Below are 22,628 nucleotides of genomic sequence, written 5' to 3'. Positions count from 1 at the left end.
AAATCGGGTTCAAATCCGGGATAGAAGAGGAAGGTAACATAATAGTGCAGCTCTACAGTACTCAAGTAAATATACTTTGTTTACTGTCCACCACTACTATAAAGATGCCTTCTGGTTGTCTCCCCGGGCAGGTTTTTCCAGGCTCGTCCAGCTGGGAAGAGGCCGCGGGACAGACCGGGGACCAGGTGGTGGGATTATATCTTCCACGCCTGCCTGGGAACACCTAGAGGGATCCCCCAGTCAGAGCTGACAGGCAGAGGGAAGTCTGGGTGTCCCCCCAGCACAATCAGCTTTATTGTCACATCACAGAAATTCAAAAGAAAGAAAATCATCAGCCCATTGAAACGGGGAAAGCTTCTGTTATTTTTTTTTTTGTATCTGTATGTTGCTGTCGGGCAGAAACCAGCTAACTCCATTTTTCCGCTTTTGCATTTCTTTCTGCTAAACCAGCTAAGTCCACCAAAGGGGGTGGAGTTAGCTGGTTTTGCTGACTCCAGGCTCCACCCCCTTTTGACCTCCAACCTCATTGTGAGCTTGGAGGTCCATTCAGTTGTTCTTATCGATGATGAACAAAACCTCCTAACTCCACTTTTTGTTTTGTTTTTGTCATTTCTTGAAAAATTAACATTTTTCATTTTCTGCCGGACAGCAGAGATATACAGCAACAGAACAGTGATTTAGAACAGTGGTTCTCAAAAATGGCACTCGGTGCCGCGCTATGAGCTTGTAGATCTGCTATTTTTGAATAGCCAAAGAAATCTAAAATGACAGACATGCGTTCCCGGACTGAGTCGGTTGTCTCTCTAGACTAGAGCGTCTGCTAAATGCATAAAATGTGAAATGACCATGTCTGTATTAGGCAGCTGAATTAGTTTAGATAAAGAACCTCATTACTTCACTCGGCCTGTTGACACTGTGCATATTCACTGGTGATAGACTTAACATTTACACTATTATATTATGTTTATTGATCGACTGTACACCCACTAAATTCTTTTTTATTTTATTTGACCTTTTTACAAGAGAGACCTGGCCGAGGTACTGTAGCAGCCATATGAAAACAACACAAATCTCAACACATTAAAATGCAATAAAATCCACAATAAAAACGTTTGTTTAAAAAAGCAGTTCAGCCACAATGACCTGCATACTGTTACCCCATGCTTTCAGAGACCCATGTGCAGAGATGTCTTGTTTCAGAATCTAAGTCTACTAGGCAATTATTCTATCTTTATTTTACGTCAACGTGTATTCTCATCTACAATATTTTGATTTTTGTCTCTGTCGGGTGGAAACCTCATATGTCCAAAACTGTTACTTTTCAGGATTCTAATTCAAAAATATCCAAAATAGCAGATCTACAAGCTCAAAACTTGTAGATCTGCTACTTTGGATACTCCTGTGTGACGCCACCCTGGGCAAGACCTGGGATGTTGGTTGTCTAGGAAGTTGACAACCGGAAACGGTTGAATTTGGCGGAAGTACCGCCCAAGGAAATTACGTTGATGCTTTAAAAATCTGTTAACATTCTCCGTGAATGAAACGAGTGTTGTGATTGGTCAAAAAATATAGTTTCCGGGGGAAACGGAAATCCTGTCCACTCGGACTTCCTAGACACTCGATGCTTTAGGTCGTGACCAGGCTCTTCTTTTCGCAGATGAGTGAGGCTGGGACCGAGGTTAGTGTGACGCTGGAGTATGATCAAGTAGAGCGTTAATTCCAAGGGCCAGAGGCGGACTTACCATTGGGCTAGTGGGGCTGGAGCCCACGGGCCTCCAACTGGAGGGGCCTCCGATTTTTTGGTGAAAAAAAAATATATATGTATATTAATATATATATTTTCTTTGATACTTTTTTTTTTTTGTAACCCTAAAACCGAAATAAAGAAACCAAAAACGGAAAAAAAACGAACCCAATCCGCCCAAAACCGCGCGCGCAAAACCGCGCGCGGGGGGGCAATGGGGTCCCGCGAATGGGGGCCTCGAAAATTTAAATTATAAATTATAAATTCGCTGTTTTACCCCTGCAGAAAGAATTACACTCAATGCAAGTGGGTGGGTTTTTGCCAAACTTTAGACTTGATTTTATTACCTTATAGACATTGCCATAAATACTATTATGCTTCCAGTTGCTAGTTTAAAGCCTTCTTTCAATCGCCATGATCATTTTAAAATTGATGATAAAGCAGGGTATGCTCTAGGAGGGGCGTGGCTACCTTGTGTGCTTTGATTGACAAGCTACACAACCAATAGCATTCATTCCCCACCCCCGCTCCGGTCCCAACCGATAGCATTAATTTCCGGTTTGCTTAGCATATGGCGCGATATGGCGCGATATAGAAAGATGGCGGCTTTGAAATTGCTGAAAAATAGGCTTCATTTACGGCCTGTAGAGTCTATGGACGTAACGCTGGCCATTTCTTTTTTTCACAGTCTATGGTTAATTTACGAAAAAACACAAAAAGATAAAATACGGAGATAATAGGTTTCTGCCCGACAGCAACGTTTTGCTCTTGACTCCTACCTGTTTCATTCCTACTACTGTTTGCTGACATGACACCTGAATTCACCCCAGGGGAATCAATAAAGGTTTATCTTCTCTTATCTTGGTTAATGGCAAAACCGGGGGAGGAGGAAAAAAAAAAGACTTGGAAGGTTAAGCTGTGACTGAAGGACAATGAGTCACAACCATTGGTGTAAACTGTAAAGTGCACTTAAGTACAATTTTGAGGTGATTTTTTTTACTTTACTGGAGTATTTCCAATTTGCAGTACTTTTACTTCTACTCCACTACATCTCAGAGGCAAATATTATACTTTTACTCCACTACAATTATTTGAAAACTTTAGTTACTAGTTACTTTGTAGATTTTGATTATTATTACAAAAGATACATTACCCACTTCAGCCCTATATACATTTCGGCCATTTGAAAATAGCCGATCTGCAAGCTCACAATGTGTCACGATGCGACCCATTGTGAGCTTGTAGATCTGCTATTTTCAAAAGATTTTTATCCATTTAATAAATTTGTTAAATGAGACATTTTACATAACGAGTAGGCTACTTTCTAATTTGGTACTTTAAGTACATTTTGATACCAACACTTTTACTCAAGTCATTTTTTTATTCCGGACTTTTACTTGTAACAGAGTAGCCTACATCTACATTGCAGTATCGATACTTTTACTTAAGTAAAACATTTGAGTACTTTTTCCCACAACCACTCTGTGTACATCTCTCCTTCCTCTCTCTCTCTCTGCTTTGGTCTCGTTCATAATCCAGAACATGGCGTCTGGTTTCTGTAGCGTGTCAGACCAGTCTCCCTGCAGGAAACGGGGATCAATAATTAGCTAGAGCGTGTTTATACAGCGAAACAGAGCAGGAAGGCCAACGCATTACATCGACAGTTGTGTTTTTGTTTTTTTTGTCTGAGGCAGAGAGTCTGAGATGTCTGGTCTCTGGACAGTTTAAGACTGTAAAAAAAAAAAAGTGCATTGACCCCGAAATCACGCGGTATGTTATCAACAAGAGATTGTCTGTGTTTTGTTTTTTTTGTTTTTTTTACTGGAAATCAAAATCCTATGATTAAATTATATGGACGTCCATAATAAAAAGGCTCAATTCATGCGCTGGGTAAACAGTGGGGGGAAGTTACTATAGTACATTTACTCAAGTACAGTGCTTAAATACAGCTTTGACTGAGGAACATTTACTTTACTTGAGTATTTTTTATTTTTTTTTGATACTTCTACTTCTACTCCAAAACTCTCAGGCAAAACATTGTACTATTTACTCCACTACAATTATTTGACGTCTCTAGTTACTTTTCAGGTTTAGATTATTGATACAAAACTTACATTAAGCACTTCAGCCCTATTTTATACTTAATTTATTTAAAAATAGCCAATCAAGCTATTTACTTTGGTACTTTGTTGATGCCTATACTTTTGCACTTTTGCAGACGAGCAGTAACAGAAAAGAAACCAACGTTTTGACATTCATTTGTTTGTATATCACTGGAGCTCATATCTGAATGTTGAAATAAGGATTAGGGAGTAAAGGTGGACAACATTTGTATAGTATGTAGCAGAGTGGCTCAGAGCTTCTGTCTAAAGACCAAGCCCTTATCCGGTGGCAAGTGAAGAAGCCACACAGTAGCTGCTTGTAAATTTCATTCCTGACAGGGCTAATGAGAATAGTTTTACTCCCTTATGAACCCCCGCCCCCTCTCTCTTTCCCCATTACTCTTAATGTTGGACTAGGTTTGCTGTATACGACCTCCAGACACACTTCATGTGGAATCCTTAGAGTGCTTAAAAAACGGAAAAAGCAATGAACTCTCTATAGCTCGATGAGAACATGCACATGGCGAGCGCCAAGTAAAAGTAATGAAATGACACGCCATTTGCTAAAATCTGGATATTTGCCGGGCGCTCCATTCGGAGTGCGCCGCGCAGACAGCGGACGGATGGCTGTGTTGACGCGAATTCCACAAAAACATGTGACACCACTTTGGAAATATGAAGATAAGAAATGATGAGTCATAGAGAGCCCATATGGAGCTATCGCTGAATGCTTTAATTCTTTCATTAATAAGGCATAGCACGGTGAAAACCTCCCCCAGATGGCTTTTAAAACAGATTACGGCACTGTGCGGCACTTTCCCGTTTTGCAGCCCGACCAAAAGATTAGGATTACCATTACGGTTGATTATACTTTTTTTTTCCGCTCCTGTACCTTTTTTTTTTTTTGGGCCTAAAAATAAATAAATAACAGCAACCCACAAAGCCCCGTGTACGTGTGAGCGCGAGTGGGCGAGAGGATGATCACTATACTTTCATCCCTTCGAATGGTTATGCAACAGCAAGGCTCTGCTGCCTCGTCGTTTGGTGTGGGCCGGGGTGCAATGACCCTGTGCAGTTTCAAAAGATAAGACTTCACAGAGCCGGAAAAACACAGTCTTATCTGCACCGTGGCGATTAGAACTAGAATCAACCAAACGTGCTCTATATCCAAGAACACCAGCAGTCTCTGTACAGCAGCTCTGTTCCTTTTATGTTTTTATAATTCCCGTTCTTTCCTTTCTGTGTGTCTGCGGATTATTCGTAGATCCGGAAATCCCGGGTCGCATGGTTTCGTAGACACACCGTTTCTACATTTCTTGTTATCCACACATCTAAGCTGGAACTGGAACCGAAACCGAGTTCTTCCGAGTGATGCCGTTATGGAACAGGGGTGTCAAACTGCCGGCCTGGGGCCGTGTGGCGGGCCGCAGAGGGGTCCAGTGCGGCCCGCGGCATGATTTTCAAAAAGGCAAAAAACATGCAAGCTTGTAGATCGGTTATTTTTGGTGAATGTTCGCCTATTAACATGCCCAAAATTGGGATGCAATTTCAAAGAAACGGTTTCTGGTTTCTAGAACTTTAGTTGGTGTCGCTTTAATTGGTGATGGTTCTTCATGGAACCAAAGTCTTTTAAAGAACGATTTAAGAACCACAATTTTTCCCTACTGAAAGAATGACTTGCCACTGAAAGAAAAAATCTTAAAATAAAGTGGGCCAGCATTGTAACTTGACTTGACTTAAATTACTCAGTACAATTTCGATGTCTCTTTCACGGCTAATATAGTTTGCCCAGGACAGAGGAGATTGACAGGAGAGGCAAAAATGACATGTCAAAGGTTGTGAGTCGTGACCTGCATGGTAATCAAACGTGTGACATTGCGATTAGGTCCGTGTCTGCAGGTGGTTTGTGTGCTGGCTTGGCTGACCACTTGAACCCTAGGCTTCCCCATTCTGGGTGGAGCATTTGCCAAAAATAGCAGATCTGCAAGCTTCACAACACGTCGCAATGTGACACATTGTGAGCTCGTACATCTGCTATTTTCGGCGGAGAGATTTGGTGTAGAGGGGGAAAAAAGAGCGTACCAATTAAAGGAGAATCCAAGCTAATAGAAACTGCTGGCTTTCTACTCCTGGAAAGTTGTAATGCAATAATAGAAGCCATTGTTCTCGTGTTAACTCATTGAGTGCCCAAATTATTAATATCCATTTCTGGCCATTACGATTTTTTTTTTTTCTTTTTTTCAAAGTAAAAAAAAAGTGCTTAGGAAGCGAGATACAGCCCTTTTCAGTTATAAGTTAAACAAGGAGTGGATGGAGCTGCAAATCTTCAGATAATGATATTTTGTTTTTTTTTCTTTTGATTTTTTTTTTAAATTTTTTCAAAAACACGTGAAATACGTTAATGACACGTTGCACCATAGCGCTAAAACACGTGAAACACGTTAATGGCACTCAATCAGTTAATAACTCAATCAAAAATGTGAAATCTTGTTGACTAACGATGATGTCACTGGTAGACAGGCTTCTGAACTGTCCACAGTCCTCCAGTGAGACACAGACCAGAAAAAAATTGTACCAATTATATGAATATAGGTTGAAAATGGGTGAAGTCGTCCTTTAAGTGTTGGCTGTTAGCTGGAATGACAAGGTGCTAATTTGATAGCATGTTGCTAAAAACATTACCCAACTTGCCCTTCAAAGACTCTTCTCTTATCGTCAAGAGGTAAACAGGGAGATGGAGAGCGAGTATCACTGTGGTATCATCAGTACCAGTGTTGTCTGGAAAAAAAACAGGCAAGGGTGTGTGCCTGCTGTTTTCTCTGCAATTCTGGGTTTGTCAGATGGGTAGCTTCCGCGGGAGGCCGCGGGCATCAAGGTATAGGTGAGAAACAGGCGGGCGGAGCGGGGCGCGCTTTCGGAAAGAGGCTCAAAAGAATCCTGCCTGCAGGAGCCCACAGATTACAACATGGCAGCTTGTCTCTATATTAAACCAGATCTGGGAGAGAGCCCAGAAAGGCTTGCTGCTCCTGCTGCTCTTATTTCTGGACCACTTCACATTTCCTGTCGTGCTTCTCCTGGAGGAAAGCGGGGGACGAGAGGAATCATGACACACTCTCTGCTGTGTGCTGCATGAAGAGCGAATCATTTGGAGGGTTTCGAGATATTCTCGAAATCGAGTAAAACACGAAAGACACGCACAAACATCTAGTCTTATTACACCTGCTGGAGTCTAAGGAGCTGAATGCCAACGACTCGTTTAAATAGCAGTGTCTCTCAACCTTTTCTGGATCAGGGCCCACCTGAAGAAAAAAATAAGGAAAACAAATCTCAAAAGCCCATCTCACCACTGGCGTGTTAAGTGGTCAGATGGGTGGGCGGCGTACATTTTCAGAGCGCGTTCATTTTATGTATACAGCCTGTATGCATATGGTTGCTGCTCTAGCAATGGTGATTGATTGGGAAGTGCCAAGTAATGTAGAGTAGAGGGGTGTTTGTGCCCCGTTTTATCTTGTAGTTTTCTAATTGTAAATGTGTGACGCCGTAAATACAAAAATGGAAATTAAATGGAAAGAATCGATGTAATTGTAGAGGACTTATGGGACATAGTTTGCCTTGTTTAAGTTCACTGACACAAATTACTGTGAGTATTCTTCGTATGACCCACCTGCTTAAAACTGATGGCTGCACCTGCACTGCAGCTAATCAGCTATGTTGGGGCAGGCTAGTGAACAGCCAGAGGAAGAGAGCTGCTGGGGCTGCTGAGGAGGGTGTAGCCCATATAGTAATTACATAAGTTGCTGTTTGTTTAGCCTTTTTGTTTAGCCCGTTTTTCTTGCAAGTACCATTTTGATGTGCCTATTTTTTGGACAGTCCGTCACTGTAATTATTATTGCACTGCCAGGTTGGTGTTTGGAGAGGTTTGGTAAATAAAACCCCCCCAACAAAAAGCCTTCTCGGACAGTTGCCTAATTCTTGGAGCCTTGGCCCCACCGGCCAACTGTTAGAATCGGTATCACAAGGAAAACTCATTTTCCAAGGTTTTAAGGGAAAAATACCATGACATGTTTTTTTTTTTACACAAACGTATATTAAAGGACAAAATACCATGACATGTTTTTTTTTTACACACAAATATTAATCTTACATTATCATTCAAGTCGTATAGTGTTTCGCCAATTATTTGGGGGCCTGACAGTGGGCCCCCGCGCCACAGGCTAGGAATCGCCGGTTTATTGGGCTACTTGGTAAGCGGACCAAATCCTCCACACGTACGTTCACACATATCTGCCCACTCCATGGCTCCACACCTCTCGCTACCACCCACACACCAGCTCATACTGTACGTGGGCTGGCATCCATCTGGCCTCACTTTATTGCCTGGCTATGGAGCCCTGATGTCCAGCCAACGGCACTGCCTCAGAACCCAGTGGTGGATACGGTAGCGAAAGTACATCTTGTTGTTGTCGGGCAGAAACCTCCAATCTCCGTTATTCCCAGTGGTGGAAAGTAACTAAGTACATTTACTTAACTGTACTTAAGTAGAATTTTGAAACTTTTACTTCTACTCCGTCTCCACTACATCTCAGATCCAAATATTGCACTTTTACTCCACTACAATTATTTGAAAACTGTAGTTACTAGTTACTTTGTAGATTTTGATTATTATTACAAAACATTCATTAACCACTTCGGCTCTGTATACATTTCGGGCCATTTGAAAATAGTCGATCTACAAGCTCACAATGCGTCGCGATGCGACGCATTGTGAGCTTGTAGATCTGCTATTTTCAAAAGATGTTTATACATTTGAAAACTTGAAATGGGACATTCAACATAATGGGTACTTTTACTTTTGGTACTCTAAGTATGTTGATGCCAATACGTTTGCACTTTTACTCAAGTACATTTTTTTCGTTTGTTTTTTGCGTGTGGCTTTTTTATGCCTTTATTAGAGAGGGATAGGGAAAGTAGGCTGACAGGAAATGGGGAGAGAGATGGGGGGTTGACACGCAGCAAAGGTCGTCGGTAACGAGAGTCGAACCCGCGACACGCTGTCAGGCTGGCATTGCAGCCTAGGGTGCCTGGACCGTCACGCTGCGGCCCAGGCCGAATTATTTTACTTGTAACAAAGTATTTCTATATTGCGGTATTGATACTTTTACTTAAGTAAAACACTTAGGTTATTCTAACTTTTAGTGTTTTTTTCCATAAATGAATGTCCTACTTGATCATACTACAGCGTCACACAAAAAGTATCAAAAGTAGCAGATCTACAAGCTCAAAACGCGGCGCGAAGCGACGCGTTTCGAGCTTGTAGATCTGCTACTTTTGATGCTTTTGAATTTGAATCCTGAAAATTAACTGTTTTGGACATATGCGGTTTCCGCCCGACATAGACGATTTGCTTGAGTACTGCTAAGTACATATTTTGAGTAACTGTACTGTACTTTACTTGAGCTCTTGTATTTTGGGATAAATATGACTTTCAGTCCACTGGAATATTTCAAAGGCAAATATTGTACTTTTGACTCCACATTTCTAGGAAAGGGGAAAGGACATTATGAATGAACCACTTAAGCTCTATTTCAAATACAATGAAAAAAGAAGATCTACAAGCTCACAACCCACCACATCGCTACACGTTGTGAGCTTGTAGATCTGCTATTTTAACTATTATTGATATTTCTTTACATTTGTTTTGGAAATGTTCTAACTTTCCATTGATGTTAAAAGGAAAATGTACTTTAATGTGTACTTTTAATTACTGCACTTTTAAACACATGTACTCTAGTACTTTATCTCAAGCTCAAATTTGGCACAGCAACTTTCACTTTTTGTTGGGTAATATTTGACCAGGCGTATCAATACTTTTACTCAAGTACTGGGGGGTTGAGTAGTTGGTCCACCACTGTTTCAAACCTTTCTGCCTGACTCCCCACTTCCAGTGATGGAAGAAGTACTCACATGTTTTTACTTAACTAAAAGTATCATCAATACCATATTGTAGAAACACGCGTTACAAGTACAAGTTTGGCATTCAAAATTTACCTGAGTAAAAGTGCAAAAGTATTGGCATCAAAATATACTTATAAAAGTACTCATTGTGCAGAAGGTCCCATTTCACAAGTTTTCAAATGTATTAAATGTATTAAAAATCCTTTGAAAATAGCAGATCTACAAGCACAGCTTGTAGATCTCCTATTTTCAAAATGCCAAAGTACAACATTTGCCTTTGAGAAGTAGTGGAGTAGAAGTAAAACGATTGAAAATGGGAAGTATACTCCAGCAGTACAGCACTTGAGTAAATGTCACTTTCCAGCACTGCCCAATGCCCACTCCTTTCTGTCTCTTAACCAACTTTACACACATCTGCTCCTGCAGCATAAGGCCAAATAAACACTCAACCAAACAAGGGCAAATCAGATTACGGTGAGGATGTTGTGGAAAACCGACGTCGCATCAAATTCAATAAGTGACCGTGGCAGAGTGAGTGTCTTACCGTGACGTTTGGAACAGCGGTGTAAAGTAACTAAGTACATGTACTCAAGTGCTGTACTTAAGTACAATTTTGAGTTTTTTTTTTTACTTTGGAGTATTTCCAATTTTCAGTACTTTTACTTCTACACCACTACATCTCAGAGGCAAATATTGTACTTTTACTCCACTACAATTATTTGAAAACTTGAGTTACTACTTTGCAATTATCAATTATTATGTTTTAAAACATACGTTTACCACTTTAGCCCTATTTTATACATAGGCTTTTTGAAAATAGCCGATCTACAAGCTCACAACGCGTCCATCGTGACGCGTTGTGAACTTGTAGATCTGCTATTTTCAAACATTTTAGTACTTTTACTTTTGGTACTTTAATTACATTTTCATACCAATACTTTTGTACTTTTACTCAAGTAAATTTTGAATTCCGGACTTTTACTTGTAACAGAGCACTTCTACATTGCAGTATTGATACTTTTACTGAACTAAAACATTTGAGTACTTTTTCCACCACTGCGTTTGGAACCACACAGCTTATGTGTGCGTGTGCCAGCGGGACAAAATTGTAATTGATAGAAAATAAGTCATGTTTTGGGTGAACTACTCCTTTAAGGGGAAAAGTTGCCAATTCTCAACCTAAATCCCTTTGTACCCATGTGAGGAAAGCAATAATGTGGCAAAACAAATACCCTATGTCTTCCGTGTACTTGCTGATGTCGTGAAATGAAGAACCATCATCTGTACGAAACGTGAAAATCTACAAAGTTTCCCTTAAATAATTTCATTGCCTAAAAGGCTATTTTGTGAACATTTACTTGGGGTCGATTCCATCCAAATGCTGAGGGGACCATGCAGGCTTTGCAGCTGCTATGTCGGTCCTATAGAGACACACGGGCGGAAACGGAAGGCCTACAAATTCACGCCCACTTTTGAGACAGCGCTGCTACTCGGGGTCCGTTAGAAAGATGAACTGCAGCTCTCAATGCAATCTTTATGAGAGGCATTGTAAAATACCGTCATTTCATTGGTTAACTACTGAGGCTGTAGCGACTTTTTTGGTGTTCTAATAAAGTGTCCCATTTGTTTGATTTGTCCTTTTTAATGTCCCATATCTGTCATCTCGATATACTACCCACAATATACTATAATATACTCCATCAGTATGTCAAAACCGCTAGCATCGGAGATCTAGACTTTAAGTGGTCGCATGGTATATACGTCACGGACGCATCCCTTGAGGTTTTCAATACCCAGAAAACTGCCGAAAGTGGACGTTTTCAATATGTTTTGGTCATTATCTCTGGAACAGAAGGTCCAATCTTCTCAGTTCAAAGCTTGTTGGGTGCGTGACTTTGAGGACACTAAGCACGCAATGACACATTTTCGGGTTATTATTATTTTTTTTAGGGGAGGCGAGATCTTAGTTGGGCAGGCGACCGCCTGTCCTGCATCTACAGTGTGGGTACACCACTGGTCGGCGCTCGGCGCTCGTAAAGACAGTGATGTCACTGAAATGCGACAACTTCTCTGTCTGCCGTCTACCCTCTGCTGTGTTAACTTTATGGGTAACTCGTTAAAGTGGCAAATTAAATGTGAAACACATCAACTATTAAGAAAACAAGAAGATATGTTGACAAAGACACTCCATACATTTGGAAACATATTTTTATTTAAATCAATATCGTCTCCAGTTAATGCAGGATAATTTTAAAAGTAGGCTAATTCTCATATCCTCTCATAGGGAATGCATTGAGAGCTGCAGTTCGTCGTTCTAACGGACCTCGAGTAGCGGCGCCATCTCAAAAGTGGGCGTGAATTTGTAGGCCTTCCGTTTCCGCCCGTGTGTCTCTATGCGTTTGGTAATATAGCCGAGGCCAGCCCCCAGAACCGCAGAGAATGATTGAAGCCTCAGAAACGTAGAAATAGTCGGAAACGCTGGTGCGCCTGCTCTATTGGCTCCAACGTTGGAGCCAATCCAGGAAGTAGAGGTAGGCCTACTTCCGGGTGCTTTAAACGCCAGTGAGCAACTTTCATTGAATAGGCGGGGGCGGGGCAACTCTATGAGCCGAGGGCATGAATAAAACATACGAATGTGTAAAAAGCTACAAATGGATGTGAGATGGAGAAATCCCTCTTTGAAGTGATGGACAAACTGCACTCAAATCTCATCTCATTCTGTTGTCAAGCTACTCAGCTACATGGTAAAAAAAACAAATAAAAGACCTGTATATGAGCTACATCAATCTGAAAATAGTCAAGCTATAGCCTACCCATAGGCTACTGGGAAATGTAGTTACGAGAGTAGCTTGGTTTCTTTTAGCTAATAGGCTCTATGCACAGCAGTCATATTAGAAAGCATGTGGGCCTCTTCCTTACTTCCGTCACAGGTGCTACCGATTATACAAATTAAGGCTCTGTTCCATTTAGTGTAGCACAGTGGTTTTCAAGAATTTCCATTTCAAGGACCCCCATAATTCTGAGAGTTACACATCCGTAAGGGGCCATTTGGAACCCCCTCAAGAAACCATGAGGGTCCCTGGACCACACTTTGAGTGAGCCAACATGCACAATATCAGCACCCTGACTCTGTTTGACCAGAATGGAAGGAAGGAAGAGGTCCCAATTTCTTTCCAATATGGCTTCTGTGCATAGAGCCTGTGTTGCACTCAACAAATGAATGGACAGGCCCGTTAGGATCAGGAGTTAAAGGGGTTTTCTTCTTGATCATACTACAGCGTCACACAAAAGCATAAAAAGTAGCAGATCTAAGCTCGAAACACGAGCTTGTAGATCTGCTACTTTTGCTATTTTTGAATTTGAATCCTGAAATGCAGGTCCCCTTAAAACTGGAAAACACTATTTTGACACGGATACATGGCAGTATAAGTAGGAAAGGAAATTCCTCCTCCAAACTGCATTTGCTCCAGCTCATAAACCAACTGTGCTTTCTCCTGTGCAGAAAGCTTTCAGCGTTGTATGCAACAACGCAATATAGGGGAGAAGAATCTAATTCATCATTCATGCCAGCGAGTGCCCTTACAACCTTCCAGGATGGTGGCATTTAAAAAAAATCAGCCTGGTAAGCGGGCCTGCATTATCGAGCCTGTTGAAAGCACTCTTGCTACGAATCAATGTAACTATCCCAGAGCTATTGTCACCGTCCGATACAAATCAGCCCGAGCACTGAGGCTTGAGTTCAGCTTCTCTGCAGAGCCAGGCATCAATTTAGCCCTTAAATGAACATCAATCTATGTCTCGGGAAGAACGGACGTTAGGTCGAAACGCGTTGTGCTTGTGCTGCTTGTACTGTAGGCCTATTTGTGTGTCAAATATCGGACGTAGGTAACAATACCGCAGAGAAAATACTGAAGTGAAAGTCCTGCATTCAAAATCCATCGAAAGTATTAGCATAAAAATGTGCTCTTTGAAAATACCTGAGGTGCAAAATAAAATAAAAAAATAACAGACAGTACATCTCTTTGGAAGTAAATAAAAGGGAGAGATGGAGAAAAAGCCAAAAACAGTGAAAAGACAATTAAGGACTGACAGGCAGACAGACAGACAGACAGGCCGACATACGGGCAGACATAGACTCACTCTCAGGACAGACGGAGCAACGGACAAAGTGACGTTGCGCTGGACATCGCGACAGAAACCGAAATATGTACCGAAGGGTCACAGACATACTGCTGTGGGAGACAACATGTACTCCTTTTGCTCCTTTACAGCCTTGCACGGTCACGTTAAGGTGTACGTTTTCAACACAGTGGAGTGCTAACCCGAAGAGCACACCTCCCCACCACGCACTATGGCTACACCGCCGCGCTGATAGAATACATCATCTACATCTGGATGGAAGCGGACTAAAGGGCAGGGTTGCCAGATCTGCTTATTTCCCCGCAAGATTTTATTTGAAAATAGCCGATCTACAAGCTCACAACGCGTCGCATGCCGCCTCGTGTTTTGGGGACTTCCGTGGAAATTATATAAACTGTTTATGTATTTATTCTGGCAGTGAATGAGTTAACATTTTGATTTGTTGATATACAGTATAAGAAAGAAAAACCCCTCTTCTCAATTTTTCGATTGACCTACATCAGGCAAGTACTAAATGTTGGTTTTGATATTATTTTTGGTGAATGACCCAGCCCTAGAGAGGATCATGATATCATATGACAGACAGTGAGCTGCAGTCCTTTGATAGCTATAAGGTCATCCCAGGCAAGGTTGTTGTGCCGTAGATGATGTGATCAATACTTCACACATTCCTGAGCTGCTTCAGTGACACTGTGTGTGTGTGTGTGTGTGTGTGTGTGTGTGTGTGTGTGTGTGTGTGTGTGTGTGTGTGTGTGTGTGTGTGTGTGTGTGTGTGTGTGTGTGTGTGTGTGTGTGTGTGTGTGTGTGTGTGTGTGTGTGTTTGTGTGACACCGTGACAGGGTGAGAAGCTGGGACCGATACGCTAGGCCCAGCGGTTCCCGATCTCAACAATTTCTAGATCAGGGCCCCACTTGAAAATCACGAAAGTGTTCGCGGTCCACCCATCTGACCACTTGACATGGCAGCCATTCGGCATCTGATTTTCAGATGCTTATTTTAACACAATGACTGCCAATCGCGTAGATCTACGCGAACCGATTTAAAGCCGCAGCGTGCCAATCGCGTAGATCTACGCGACTCGCAAATCCCATGTTAAATCGAACAAGTGCAGATTCCGGATTTTTTTTCTGCCCTTCCGGTTCCGGGGGGCCGACCGGAAACGAAATAAAACTGGTTCCGGTTTTCTCGCTCGCATCCGTTTCCTGTCTAGGAATCAACTTTGCAAGCGGTTATCTCCCTTGTGGTTTTGCTCACCACATCCACCAGTCTAACGTTAGCGTCTATAACTTCAAAATGGAGGCACGGATCGACTCGCAGTTTTCGCTGTTTGTTTTTCACGGATCCCGTGTTTGTGTCGAACCAAATGAACGCGGATTTTAAACGGATTTAGCGGGGGCTATGGCGACATGAAAAAAACAAAAAAACAACAAAAAGAGCTTGGCACTGGTAGGTACATTATGAGATTAACCTCTGGCGTTCAATGATCCATCAATCGATTGTGTCCCCGGCTTCGATCAACAGAACTAACACAGTATGCAATAATAGTCTAGGCCGAATTTCAGAAAATGTGCTTATTTAAAGTGCTGGAGGCAAATCCTGTTAATTTGGGGTGGTAATAAGGGGTGCTGTTCCATTTAAAGATGGCGGCCACCACTATGTTGAAATATATCAAAAACGTATTTTTGACTAAACAAGGTAGAAACTTGATCGCATTTTGCTTTTATAGGTTTTCGTATATGGGGAATCCACTGCCATATTCTGATGTTTGGAAATATGGCCTAAACTATAAGTTCCTACTTATCGGTATCACAAAGAAAAACACATTTTCAAGGTTTTAAATAAAACAATGTAATGACTCTTTTTTTTTTTACAATAAAAAAAAAAAGTTATATTATTAAAATATTATGTGTTCTGACAATTATTTGGGGGCCCCACTTGCAATATCCTCACGGCCCACCGGGAACGGCTGCACTAGGCTTTTTAGGCCATACATGGGCAACTGGCGGCCCGGAGGCCACATGCGGCCCCCACCTTCACTTAATGAGGCCCGCAGGTAAATATCGGAATACTGATATATTATTGATTTCAGCTGTTACATGACCCGCTTTAATCACTTCAGTCTATATTAGCAGCTTAATGACTAGTATAAAAATTCTATTGTCTTTTTTATGTCCAATGTATTTGTATTTAAGTTCATAAAGTTAACATAAGTATAACTAAATGCATATGAAATTAAACAAAGATATTACTTTTCAGGATTCCAATTCAAAAATAGCAAAATACAAATCAGGATTCCAATTCAAAAATAGCCGATCTACAAGCGCAAAACGCGTCGCAGCGTTTGAGGTTGTAGATCGACTATTTTTGCTACTTTTGTGTGACATATACAGAGATAAGAGGTGTCTGCCCGACAGTGTATGCAATGTGGCCCTCTGGAGTGAGTGTGGAAATATAGTGGCCCTCTCCATCATCAAAGTTGCCCACCCCTGCTTTAGGCTATAACTATGGAGGTCTAAAGGTCAGTGTGCTGTGCTCCCACCCTTCAGACCGTCTCCATTAACTGACCAGGTTCAACCCCGGAGGTCAAGGGACCAATAAATTCCCTGCTGCCATGGAAACCACGTTGAGCTGGTAAATATGTCACCAGAGTGTGTGTGGGGGAGATGTCAGCAGTACAGTAGTACTATGAAGTACAATGTCATCAACATAAGAGGCCCACAGAACACACAGCCCAGGTGCAGAGAGAATAAAGACAACACTTTTTTTTGTTGTTGTTCCCCCCCCCCCATTTCCTGAGAAGTGATGGTCTTTGGACATACAAGCTTTCCCCGTGACAGGGACTTCGTGAAAGATAACCAAATTATGGTCACGAGACTAGTGAAGCATGACTGTGTCACGTTTGAACTGAGACTCAAGGCTGAACCCGAGACAAACAGAAGAGTAAAGACGACCCAACGGGCGTTTATTTCCTGTATCTACGTGACGTATAGGTGTCCGCCTCTTTAGGAGAGCGGAAGCAGGTTGGAGTCTATTCATTGCAATGGGAGAGTGAACGTGAACACAGCTTCTGAACCATTCTTCAGCTCCATGGTCACTGAACTAAATATGGGACCCGATCGTCACAAGCCACATAATCCTCAGAACATTCTGACACTAAAATGGCTTTATCCAGAGAGACGCATCAGGAGAAAATCTCATTATTATGGATATTTCTTTGTCCCAGCCACTAATGGCGAAGCGTGGGTAGATTAAGAATCTTTGGCTAAAGTCAGGCACAAGACCTCAGAGAAGAGTTGATATGGCTGTTGTTTACTAAGCAAATGATAGTAGACCTACAGTATATCCACAAGTGTGAATGTTTTGGATCTGAGATGATTGAGTTTCATGTGAAATTAGAGAAGCACCATTGTTTTGACAATCAGCTATTTTATATCTGCATTAATGAAATATTTTAAATAATAGTATCTGCAGCTGTTCTCCCGAACGCTTGATCCAATACCGGTTTCAGTGCCTCTTACATTGGTATATTTGAGCAGTGGTTCTCAAAGAGGGGTTCAAGGACCCCCAAGGGTCCTTGCAGGGGTTTAACCACTTTAACCCTATTTTATACATTGGCTATTCAAACATATGTACTTTTTAAGTACTTTTGAGAAATATAGAATCATTCAGAGATTTGGTTTTACACAAAATCTCTTCTGGGGGTCCCTGGCAAAGTCTTTTCAGATTGGGGGTCCACAGCCAAATACATATCAATTTGGCGGTCCTTGACATGTAAATATTTGAGCTCCACTGCATTTGAGGAGATAGAATCAACTGCACTACCTCTCTCCCTATGTTTCACCTTTTTACACAAACATCATCCCTCTGTCCAAGCAACAAGCCTGTCACAGTGACCATCAGTGATGGAAGAAGTACTCTTTTTAGTTTTACTTGGGTAAAAGTATCAATATCACAATGTAGAAACACTCTGTTACAAGTAAAAGTCCGGTATAAAAGTACAAAAGCATTGGCATCAAAATATACTTAAAGTACCAAAAAGTAAAAGTAGTCTTGTCCCATTTCAAGTTTTCGAAATGTATAAAAAGTTAAGTAAAAATACCTCAAACTTGTACTCAAGTACACAATACTTGAGTAAATGTACTTAGTTACTTGACCATCGTATTAGGACTGGCATAATGCGATCAGGGTGTGTGTGTTTGTGCAAAGGCTGCATCCTCACTCATCCAGCTGAAATGGCCTCACGTTTGCCGCCGCAGACAAACGAGAATTGCCTCAATCTGGTTAGTGTCATTACATAATCGATGGCAGCAGAGTTCCGGCAGGTACGTAGCAGTGGTGTAAAGTAACTAAGTGCATTTACTCAAGTACTGCACTCAAGTACAATTTTGAGGTACTTCAACTTTACCGGAGTATTTCCAATTGTCTATTTATACTACTTCTACTCCACTACATCTCGGAGGCAAATATTGTACTTTTACTCCACTACAATTATTTGAAAACTTTACTTACTAGTTACTTTGCAGATATATATCATTACATTATAAAACATACATTAACCACTTTAGCCTCATTTTGTACCAAGGCCATTTGAAAATAGCAGATCTACAAGCTCACAACGCGTCGCATCGCGACGCGTTGTGAGCTTGTAGATCTGCTATTTTCAAACATTTTAGTACTTTTGCATTTGGTACTTTAAGTCCATTTTGATACCAATACTCTTGTACTCTTACTCAAGTAAACGTTGAATTCCGGACTTTTACTTGTACTTCTACATTGCAGTGTTGATACTTTTACTTAAGTAAAACATTCGAGTACTTTTTCCTCCAGGTACGTAGACGTATTAAGCTCACTTGTTTTCAGGTTCAATTGGCGGCCGTAGCCTCTTCTCAAGCTGTCGCCGAGGACCGGGATTGGCTTTTTTTATGGGCTGTTTTATGGCAGTGAACGACGTCCTTTCCTCCAGCCCATAACACAATGCTGTAAGTCTGTAGCAGGAGTCAATAAGCCTGATTTCCACTGAGGCATAGGTTCTCAAAGTGGGGTCTGGGGACCCCCAGGGGTCCTGGGTCCACGGCTTAAGTAGTTAACACGGCATCACAATCATTTTTAACCACTTTATGCATTTATACTATTCAAAATGTAAAGCTTGTGCATCAGCTATTTTTGAACATTTTTGAAAATGTTTGGAAAATCCCCCTATAATTTGAGAAACCTGTCTGTTTGTAGTGCGTGGTGAGACCACAACTGTTCTGCCCAGTTCTCCTCAGTGGCTGGAGCAATTGATCTGAATTTGCACACAGACATTGACCATTACCATGTGCACGCAACAGCGAAGCCTGTTTTTCGATTACACCAAATGTCAAATGTTTATTAGCGTGTTTGTGTTCGCTGGCTCCAGGGTTGCCAGATCAGGTGCGCATATCCCCCCATGGGTATGGACTAGTAATAATTAGGATTTTTTTAAAACACAAATCTTCTCCTCTGGGGGTCCCTGGCACAAAATATTTTCAGTTGGGGGTCCGCGGCCAAATACATGTACATTTGGGGGTCCGCGGCATGAAAAAGTTTGAGAGCTAATGCACTAAGGGCCCAAACAGAGAATATTTATGTATCTTTAGATTTTTTTAGCTTGTGTTTTTTTCTTTTCTCTCCTGTTCTCTCTCTTCCTCTATCCTCTCTTCTCACGGAAACTTCTAAACGATTGAACGTACACCAAAACAAGAAGTTCACCCATTTACACCTGTGTGATGTGACAATAAAACTGATCGTTAGAGATCACCGGGACTTGCTTTGAACGGGCTCATTCGCTAGATTTCATCCATCGGTTGAATGCCATTTTTTGTCAAAGAAATCAGACCTCTTTGTTCCACTGCCTGACATCACTGTAACTTTTAACTTGTCTGAAGAAATAATAAAGAGATTTGTAAAAAAAAAAGAAAGAAAAAAAGAAAAGTAAACAGCATGTGGTACAGTGAGACATTAAAGGCTAAACGGATAACACAAAAATGTCCTGGGGACTTCTTTCCATTGTGGTCCTATGTATTCAATTCATCAATAATACTGTACATGTCATCAACAAATACAGAACACTATATGTACAAAAAAGATGGAATCATTACATTTACCTGTACTTAAGTACACTTTTGAGGTTTGTTTTTACTTTACTGGAGTATTTCCCATTTTCAATACTTTGACTTCTACTGTACTCCGACCACTACTTCTCAGAGCCAATATTGTACTTTTACTCCACTACAATTATTTGACAGCTTTAGTTACTAGTTACTTTGCAGATTTAGATTATTATCACAAAACATACATTAACCACTTCAGCCCTATATATATATTTCGGCCATTTGAAAATAGCAGATCTACAAGCTCACAATGCGTCGCGATGCGACGCATTGTGAGCTTGTAGATCTGCTATTTTCAAAAGACTTGTATACATTATGAACTTGTGAAAGAAATGGGACATTCTGCACAACGAGTACTTTTACCTTTGGTACTTTAAGCATATTTTGATGCCAAAACCTTTGTACTTTTACTCGAGTCAAGTTTGATTACCGGACTTTTACTTGTGACAGAGTATTTCTACACAGCCGTATTGATACTTTTACTTAAGACAAAGATGCAAGTACTTTTTCCAGCACTGCCTTTGAGCATGCATGGTGAGCATGCACACGGCAATATAGCAAGGACGCACATCGTCTCAGCTGGAGGAGAGAGGTTATAATTGAGCCCATATCCTGTCAGGCACAAGGAAATAGAACGTGATTACTCTCTATCGGGAGGAAAACACATTAAGATTAGAGCTATCGTCGCCGTCCGGCAGAAACCTCTTATCTCCATATTTATATCCTACAAGAGTGTCACACAAAAGGAGTGAAAATAGCCGATCTGCAAGACCTTGTAGATCGGCAATTTTCACCATTTTATAATGTTTTTAAATGCACGTTGTCCATCCGACAGCAACGCTAGGCTAATAAGCTTCCTGATGCGTCCTTGACCCTGGGGATGGGTTCTGGGAGTCTGGCTCTCAGGGATTCTAAAACTCCCTGTGAACAAACTAGATGTGATTGTGTAGGAGGGTGATTAGACGGATTATCAGCGCCTCGCTGTCGGGAGGGTTAGATACAGTTACTTTCCAGCAGTGGTGGAAAACATACTCATTTTTTTTACTTAAGTAAAAGTATCAATACAGCAAAATATAAGAGCTCTGTTACAAGTAAAAGTCCGGAATTAAAAATTGACTTGAGTAATAGTACAAAAGTATTGGTATCAAAATGTACTTAAAGTACCAAAAGTAGAGAGTACACATTATGCAGAATGTCCCGTTTCACAAGTTTTCAAATGTCTAAAATGTCTAAAATGTCTAAAAGTCTTTTGAAAATAGCACTGCGACACGTTGTGAGCTTGCAGATCTGCTATTTTCAAATGGTTGAAATGTATAATGTATGTTTTGTAAAAATAATCAAAATCTACAAAGTAACTAAAGTTTTCAAACAATTTGTAGTGGAGTAAAAGTACAATATTTGCCTCTGAGATGTAGTGGAATAGAAGTAAAAGTTCTGAAAATTGGAAATGCTCCAGTAACGTAAAAGTCACTCAAAATTGTACTTAAGTACAGTACTTGAGTAAATGTACTTAGTTACTTTACACCACCGCTTTCCAGGAAATGGAGAAAATAAAATAACCAAATACAGTACAATGGATCCAATGTAGTCACCAGCTCGTTAATACTTTCCATTGGTTCGATGTTCATAAAACCAACACGATACTCAAAGGTAGCAAAAATAGGCTCTATTCACAGCAGCCATATTATGAAGACATTCACAGGTGTTACCAATGATACTAATGAAGGCTCTGTTCCATTCTGGTCAAACAGAGTCAGGGTGCTGATATTGTGCATGTTGGCTCACTGGAAACACTCTGTTACACCAGTGGGTCTACAGTTGGGGTCAGTGGCGTGCACAGACATTTTGAGGGGCAGGTGCTCAAGTAAATTATACTTTTTTTTTGTTTACTTGGTCTGCTCTTTTTTCCCTCTACACCTATACCTCTTTGCCAAAAATAGCCGATCTACAAGCCCGCAACGCCTCGCAGCGCGAGGCGTTGTGAGCTTGTAGATCAGCTATTTTTGGCTAAAGTTCTCCTCAGAAAAGGGATGCTAGGTTTCGAGTGGTTATGGTAAAAAGAAATCATATCACATAAAGATTTGGCGGACCCCCTGTAGTAACTCTGAGGACCCCCTAGGGGTCCCGGACCCCCTGTTGAAGACCCCTGCTGTAAACTAAAAAGAAAATAAATGTTTTTTTTTCTTTTTTTCAAAAGGGCACTTCTGGTCAAGAGGGCAAAGGGCAGGTGCTCTAGCACCACCTAGAGTCTATCGGTGCACGTCCCTGGTTGGGGTCCAGGGACCCTCATGGGCTTCCAAATGGCCCCTTACAGGTGTGTAACAGGTCCATTTGGTTCCATATTTTGTACACTCTCAGAGTTATGGGGGTCGTGGAAACCACTGTGCTACACTAAATGGAACAGAGCCTTCATTAGTATCATTGGTAACACCTGTGAAGGAAGTGATCATATGGCTGCTGTGCATAGAGCCTATAGACCCCTTAACAGACGACGTCATACTGGCTGCGTGCAGCCAGTATGCGCGCAACGAAACCCATTATATCAGGTCTCGTTAG

Source organism: Gymnoscopelus microlampas, assembly GCF_963454915.1.
Source record: "Gymnoscopelus microlampas genome assembly, chromosome: 20".
Lineage (NCBI taxonomy): Eukaryota > Metazoa > Chordata > Actinopteri > Myctophiformes > Myctophidae > Gymnoscopelus > Gymnoscopelus microlampas.
This window is presented reverse-complemented; position numbering follows the sequence as displayed.